We start from the raw sequence: 8,704 nt of genomic DNA, 5'->3' as shown, positions 1-8,704 counted from the left end.
ACCAGAAGGCTGGCGGTTCAAACCCACCAGCCACTCCTTGGAAGGAAGGTTGGGCAATCTACTTCCATAGTGATATCACCTCAGAAACCCAAGGAGGGGTCTTTTATGAGTTGAGTTCAACACAACAGCACATAAAAACAACAGATAGATAGATAGATAGATAGATAGATAGATGATATAGATATATCTTCTGAATTTCTTATCAGATAATTCTACTGCTTTTCCTTCCTTGACATTCCCTAATTCTTTTGCTTCAGCACTTGTTTCTACTATCCTGACCTTTGTTTTTAAATTTGAAATTGTTGTTGCCTAGACATTTTGGAGTTGTTGTCTTAATTTATTATTTACATACTCATTTGTTTCACCATGGTTTTATGTTTTATTATATCTGGGAGTGTGGAGTAGGTGTACTTCTTTGGTTCTAACTCTGTTGTACTAGGTTGCTCTCTGGCTTTCTCTGTCTTGGTGGAATCACTGGTGTAGATGTTGGTGCAGATCTCTGTTCATTGCAAAGAGGATTTGAAGTTGGAACATGTAGGTGTTTTCCATCATCTGTTATTTATCCTGTGGTGCAGAAGCTATTGGTGTTACTTGTCTGCTGGGTGAGGTGGTCATTGTAGTAGCTAGAGCTGATTAGTGGAGGATTAATATGTTCTTCCCATTGGAGAAGGCAAGGGGAAAAAAAAAAGCCAAGAAGGAGAAGAAGAGATAAAAAGAACAAAATAGATGAGAAGAAATAGGGAAAAGAAAAAAGAATATAAGAAAAAAGATAAAACAAAAGTGGGTGACTGGGAAGGATGATGGTTTGGCAAAAATAAAAGAAAATGAGCAGCAGTGGAGCAAGTGACAAGATAAAAAAGAAGGAGGGTTTGCTATGAGTTGGGTCCAACTGGAAGGCAGTGAGGTTTTTGTGTGGTATTGATACAAAAATAGAACCAAATTTATTTTCAAGCAATTATCTTTGATTCTAGCTTAATAAATTGATGTTTTGGTTGATAAATAAGGCCATTATTGTTGTTGTTGTTATGTGCCATGGAGTTGGACCCGACTCATAGTGACCCCTCCTTGGGTTTCCGAGGCAGTATCACTATGGAAGTAGATTGCCCTATCTTCCTTCTGAAGAGTGGCTGGTGGGTTTGAACCACCAGTCTTCTGGTTAGCAGTCAAGTGCCTTAGGCACTATGCTACCAGAGCTCCCACCAATGGGCATAGGTTATACAATTTTTCAATTGTGATGTGGGTGATAATTTACAGAGCAAACTGGCCTTCCATTCAACAATCCACATACATTCTTTTTTGTGACATTCACTGCAATAACCATGATGTAACAGCATTCTTCCGACTTCCTTTTCATGTCCACCACTTCCCTTCATCCTTCCTTCCCATCCTCTCAAACCTTTGATTGCTTTAATGATAATTTAAAAATATATGTTTGTGCCTGAAGAAGGGATGATTACCTTATATGGATGATTATACTTATATGGAGATAACTTGATTGTTGTCTTCTAAATTCCCAGTAGGTGGTGTCATAATACTGTATTTAGGGAATAGTTTTTTTTTTTTTTTTAACGTGAAGTTGAAAAAGAAGAGAATGCTAATACACTCTGTCAACTATGTGTACTTTCATTTAAAAAATATCTTTACTTTTTCTTTTAAAATGAGACTGCTATAAACAGTACTTTATTTCTTCAATTCATGTTTTCACAAGGAAACACGTACAAAGAGTTGAACAATATTACACAATCAGCCAAAAGTACAGAATGGTCAAAATATTCCCAGAAAAATTTCCCATGATCTATTTTCACATTCGTATCTTGGACATATGATAAACTGTACTTGTCTTGGAAGTCAGCCAGAAAAGTAGGACCAGCCATGATAATCATTACTACTTTTATTTTGCACTCAAAATAGTTCCCACTTTTAGCTACTATTTTCATCTATTTATATCCTAAATGATTGACCTTGCTGTGAAGTCAGGTATTTCTAGTTTAATTGAATATAATTTTAAAGTTCATGCCTTGCATCTCACTACTCCTTTTGTTTTAATTGACAATACACACACTACAATAGTTAAAATTCATTGGGTAATATGACCTCTTTGCAAGAATGATGCTCAATTTGATGAAACAGTCCAGTTTTCTTGTCTCCCCAGCTAAATTATAAACCCCTTGAAACTAAGAGGGCCCATGGATTTGCTTTTTGTTTGATTGATTGTTTCTTTGCTTTGTTTTTCCATAATAACCATCACAATGCCTGTTTAAACTAGGCAAAATCATGTAGCGGCTGTTTGGCTTCCTTAAATATAAACCAAAAATCAAAAACAAAAAAGACCAAACCCACTGCCATCCAGTCATTTCAGACTCATAGTGACCCCCATAGTGACTGGATTTGCAAGGCTGTAAATCTTTACGGAAGTAGATTGCTTCATCTTACCTTCCACCCTTGGAGCAGCTGGTGGGTTTACAACAAAATGCGTTATCCACTACACCACCAGAGCTCCTTTCTGTAAACATAAGAGAGTAAATTTCTGTTGTTTTAAGTCACAAAGTTAATGGTAATTTGTGATAATAGTCACAGGAGACTAAGACACTCAAATTGTGGCTCCTCATTATCCTTTGAATTTTTTTTTTTTTTTTTAATTTTTATTGTGATTTGAGTGAAAGTTTACAGAGCAAATTAATTTTCCATACAGCAGTTCATACACATTTTGTCTCATAACATTGACTGCAATTCCCCATACCATAACAGCTCTCTCCCCACTTCCTCCTGTACTTACCTCTTCCCTGTGTCCTTCCCTCTCATGCACTTCTGCTTCCTGAACTATCTCCTCGTGCAAACACTGCCCTTCTGTTCTCTCATAATAGATCACTGCAAGGAGTGTATCTACCTGATGTAAATGTTCACCCATATGGCTGTCTATTGTTTGTCGAGAAGCCACAAGAATAAGTTCAATTCCAGACCTGAAGTGTGCCTACAACCTGTAGTCTCAGGGGTCTCATCTGGCTCTATCACACCAGCAAACCTAATTTTTATTTTTGATTTTGAGTTTTGTTCCACATTGTTCTCCCACTCTATCCAGGATCTCCTGCACCGATCTCCCTCCAAGTAGTTGACAGGGGTAGCCAGGCACCATCTAGTTATTCTGCTCTCCTGGTCATAAAGACTAAGGAATGCATGGTCTACCAGTCTGTGGTGGTAGTTATTCCCCATGATGAGACTAGCAATCAACTCCGTGGTAGGAACTACCACAAGCAGCTGAGTAGCTGCTTTAGGGATGTGGTCTGCTTCCAGTATATAAGAAACAGTTTTAGGAATGGTCTCTAGCTTATGGCACACTTGAACCCTGAATGTAGGCATTTAGTTGCTCACCAGCCTGCCATGCTCTGCTGACCTTTGAACTTTGATTGGACTTGAATTAATGGCCTGCCATGTGGTTTGGTAACATTGGGACTATGCCATTTTATTTGTCGACCTTGGACTTGTTAGCCTCAGCAGCCAGTAGCTGCCTAAATGAAGAGATGCCTCTAGCTTCAGTGGGCTGGGAGCAAGAGGCAAAGCAGAAGCAAAGGTCGAGGGGCTTTCACACAGCTCCTAGAGCCTGGCACTTTGAACTTGGACTTCTAGCCTCCTGAACTGTAAAAGAATAAACTCCTGTTTATGAAGGCCATCCCATTTGTAGTATATTCTTGTCAGAGCAACACTAGGTAACCAGAACACAGACCCTTGGACTAATTCTTTCTGTGTGTCTTTGGTTTTCTTCATTATTCTTTGCTCTGGACAAGGAAAGATCCATCATTTCATCCAGATGGCCGCTTGCAAGCTTTTAAGATCCTAGTCACTGCTCACCAATGTAGGATGTAGAACAATGTTTTTGTGTAGTATGTTATGCCAGTTGACTTTGATATCCCTGTGACCATGGTTCTTATCCCATAGGTCCAACTACTTTCTCCCTCTGTGTAGTAGGCTGTGGCCAAGAAGCCACCACAACCTTGCCCCTTGTCAGCTCTACTATTATACCTGGATATTTATACAGCAGATGTAAATACACATGTAGAAATATTGTCTGCTGACACTATATTTGGTCCTGGGCATACTACCCTGTACCTAAACATATATGGTAGTTCAGTTTGTGTGTCAATGTGGCTGGGCCTGGTTGAGTAGCTGGGCAGCTGAGTGTAATATTCCCCATGATGAGACTTGTAGTCAACTCCATGGTGGAATCTACTGTGAGCAGCTGAATAGCTGCCTTAAGGATGCAGTCTGCTTCCTGTATATAAGGGGAAGCCTTGGGGAACAGTCTCTAGCTTATGGCATGCTTGAATGTAGCCAAGTTGTTGTTCAGAAGCCTGCCATGCCCTGCCAATCTGGAGACTTTTAATGGACTTGAATTAATGGCCTGCTGAGTGGTTTGGTAATATCGGGACTGTGCCTTGTTACTTGTTGACCTTGGGTTTGTCAGCCTCAGCAGCCAGCAGCTGTCTGAGTGAAGAAGAACCTCCAGCTTCAGTGGGCCTAGAGCAAAAGGAGAGCTGAAGCCCAAAGCTGAGGGGCTTTCACCCAGCCCCTAGAGCCTGGCACTTTGAACTCAGATTTAAAGACTCCAAATTGTAAGAATAAAGTTCTATTTGTTAAGGCCATTCCATTTTTGGTATATTCCTGTCAGAGCAGCACTTGGTAACCAAAGCAACACAGATGATTGTTCAGCCTGTCCACCCATCTATCTACCCATAGATCGATACTTGTCATCACTGACAACACAGTGTACCTCCCACATACATCACTATGTCTTCCTCTTTCTCCATGCCACCATGTCACTCACATTTGGTACTTTGCCCTCCCCTTCACCCAAACCAAAACTTGTATCCACCTACCTAGTAGCAGTGTTCCCTTTCCTCTCCTCTCACCCCTGGTAACCAATAAAGAAATTTTCCTTCCTTATATAAACCTATCCTTGAGTTTTTACAGTACTTCACTCAGCATAATGTCCTCTAAGTTCATCCATGTTGTGTGATGTTTTGTAGATTCTACATTATTCTTTAGTGTTGCATAGTATTCCATCGTGTGTAATATAGTTCGCTTATCCATTCTTCTGTTGATGAACACCTAGGTTGTTGCCATTTTTTTTGCTATTGTACATAGTCCTGTGATGAACATGGGTGTGCATATATCTGTCATTATCCTGGTTTTCACCTCTAGAATATATAGATAGTGTGTTAGTCTGGGTTCTCTAGAGAGGGAGAGAGAGAGAGAGAAATTTATCTTAGGAAAATGGCTCACACACGTATAGAAGCCGGCAAGTCCAAAGTTCCTGGATCAAGCTGGAGGCTTTTCCCGGCTCCCACAACCACAGGGGCCAAGGAGCTCAAGGCTGTCAGGCAGTACACTGGCTGTTGACTCCAACAAATGACTAATCCAAGATCTCCAGACCAAATGGTAGACTGCTCACTCATGGACAGTTGTAGGCAGCACAAGAGAATCCCGATCCACAGAAGAATGTCTCTCTTCCCAGGATGTCCCTGGATATACTGGAAGCAGGCCACACCCCTAGGAAAACTCCCCTTCAACAGATTGGCCACTCAGAATACAGTCATCCCATCCCATCATGGGAACAACCACACAGAGCTGGGGTCCAGCCAAGTTGACACACAGCTCCAGCTATCAGAGATAGTAATGAGATTGCTAGATCAAATGGGATTTCTAATTCCAAATTTTTAAGGAATTGCCATACTGCTTTTCACAGTAGTAGTATCATTTTACAGTCCCATCAGCAGTATATGAGTCCCAATTTCTCCACATCCTCGCCAACATTTGCTATTTTCTGTCTTGTTGAATTTTGCTACTAGTGCTGGGGCAAGATAGTATCTCGTTGTTTTGATTTGCATCTCTTTAATAGCTAATGATTGTGAACATGTCTTCATGTGTTTTGGCCACCTGAATATTTTCTTTGGTGAAGTCTGTTCATTTCATCTGCCCATTTTTTAAATCGGATTGTTTGTCTTTTTGTTGTTGAGCTGTTGTAGTTTTCTATAAATTCTAGAGATAAGTCCCTTGTCAGATATGTCGTTGCCAAATCTTTTTTCCCAATCTGTAGGTTCTCTTTTTACTGTTTTGGAGAAGTCTTTGGAAGTACATAAAAATTTAATTTTTAAAAGATCCCATTCATCTAGTTCTTCTGCTGCTTGTGCATTTTGGATTATGCTTGACAGTCTATTTATGCCATAGATTAGGGCCTGTAAATTTGTCCCTAGTTTTTCCTTGAGAAACTTTTTAGTTTTAGGTTTCACATTTAAATCTTTGATCCATCAAGAGTTAGTTTTTGTGTATGGTGTGAGGTACAGATCTTGTTTCATTTTCTGCAAATGGATATCCAATTTTGCCAGCACCATTTGTTAAATAGACCAGTACTTCCCCACGTAATGAATTTCAGCCCTTTTTCAAAAATCAGGTGACTCTAGGTAGATGGATCTATTTCTGGGTTCTCAATTCTATTCCACTGGTTTGTCTGCTGTTGTACCAATACAAGGCTGTTTTGACTACATTGGCTGTATAGCAGGTTTTGAGATCCGGGAGTGTGAGACTTCATACTTTGTTCTTCCTCAATAATGCTTGCCTTATCCAAAGTCTCATTCCTTTCCATATAATATTAGTGACTTTTTTTTTTCCATGTCTTTAAAGAATGTTGATGGGATCTGGATTGGGATTGCATTGAATGTATAGATTACTTTGGGTACAATCCACATATTCACAATGTTCAATCTTCCTATGCACGAGCATGGTATGTTCTTTCATTTATGTAGATCTCTTATGGTTTCTTGAAGTAGTGTTTGTAGTTTTCTTTGTTTACAACTTTTGGATCCCTAGTGATATTTATTCCCAAGGATTTTATTTTTTTAGTGTTGTTGTTGTTATGTACCCTTGAGTCAGACCCGACTCATAGTGACTCCTCCTTGGGTTTCTGAGCCAGTATCACTACGAAAGTAGATTGCCCCATCTTCCTTCTGAGGAGTGGCTGGTGGGTTTGAACTGCCAGCCTTCTGGTTAGCAGTCAAGTGCCTTAGGCACTGTGGTACTAACCAGAAAGCTGGTGATTCAAATCCACCAGCCACGCCTCAGAAGGAAGACCAGGCAATCTACTTGCATAGTGATATTGCCTGAGAAACCCAAGGAGGGGTTGCTATGAGTTGGATCCAACTTGATGGCAGTGAGTTTTGTTTTTGTTTATTATAATGGTATTGATCTCCTTATTTCTTTTTCAGCAATCTCTTTGCTGGTGTAGAGGAATCCAACTAATTTTTGAATGTTGAGCTTGTATCCTGCCACTATGCTAAATCTCTCAATTAGTTCCAGTAGTTTTTTATTTTTATTTTTTTTTGTTTCATCTCTGGAGTTTTCTATGTATAGTATCATATCATCAGCAAATAGTGATAGTTTGACTTTTTCCTTACCAATTTGGATGACTTTGATTTCCTTTTCATGCCTTATTGCCCTGGCCCAGACTTCCAATACAATGATGAATAGAAGTGGAGATAGAGGGCATCCTTTTTTGGTTCCTGTTTACAAGAGGAATGGTTTCAGTCTCTCTGTTGAGAATTTTGCCTGTTGGTTTTTCATATATGTCCTTTATTTTGTTGAGGAATTTCCCTTCTATTCCCATTTGTCTGCAAGTTTTTATTAGGAATTGATGTTGTATTTTATCAAATACCTTTTCTGCATAGATTGGTATGATCATGCAGTTCTTTTCTCTTGTTTTATTTAAGTGATATATTACATTGATTGTTTTTCTAATGTTGAACCATCCTTACATAACTGATATGAACCCCACTTGGTCATAATATATTATTTTTTGACATGTTGGATTCTATCTAGGATTTTGTTGAAGATTTTAGCATCTATATTCATGAGGGATATTGGTCTGTAGTTTTCCTTTTGGGTGATGTCTTTACCTAGTTTTGGTATCAAGATTATGCTTGCTTCATAAAATGAATGTTGGAAGATTCCATCCTTTTCTATGTTTTGGAATAGTTTGAGTAGGATTGGTGTCAGTTCTTCTCTGAATGTTTGGTAGAATTCTGCAGTGAAACCATCTGAGCCAGGGCTTTTTCTTGTTGGTAATTTTTTTTATGACCTGTTCAGTTTATTCTTTTATTTTAGGTCAGTTCAAATTTTCCACCTCAGTCTGTGTTAGTTTAGGTAACTAGTATGTTTCTAGAAATCTGTCCATTGCTTCTAGGGTTTCAAATTTGTTGGAGTACAGTTCTTCATAGTTTCCTAATATTATCCTTTTCATTTCAGTTGTTTCTGCTGTGACGTTGTCCAATTTGTTTCTTATTCATGTGATTTGTGTTGTCTCCCTCTTTTTCTTTGTTAAATTTTCCAGTGGTTTGACAATTTTATTCATCTTTTCAAAAAACCAACTTCTACTCTTTTTGATTTTTTAAATTGTCTTTCTGTTTTCTGTTTCATTTATCTCTGCTTGAATCTTTATTATTTCTTTTTTTCTGGTGACTCTAGGCTTTTTTTACTGATATTTTCCTAATTTTTGGAGATGTTGGGTTAAGATGTTTATTTTGAGGGTTCTTTTTTTTTTTTGATGTGTACATATATTGCTATAAATTGACCTCTTATCATTGCTTTTGCTGTTTCTCAAAGATTTTGGAATGTTGTATTTTCATTCTCATTTGATTCAAGGAATTTTTAATTTCAT

Source organism: Orycteropus afer, unplaced genomic scaffold, assembly GCF_000298275.1.
Source record: "Orycteropus afer afer isolate SDZICR_OR568_19922 unplaced genomic scaffold, OryAfe1.0 scaffold00022, whole genome shotgun sequence".
Lineage (NCBI taxonomy): Eukaryota > Metazoa > Chordata > Mammalia > Tubulidentata > Orycteropodidae > Orycteropus > Orycteropus afer.
Note: the sequence above shows the minus strand (reverse complement) of the source record.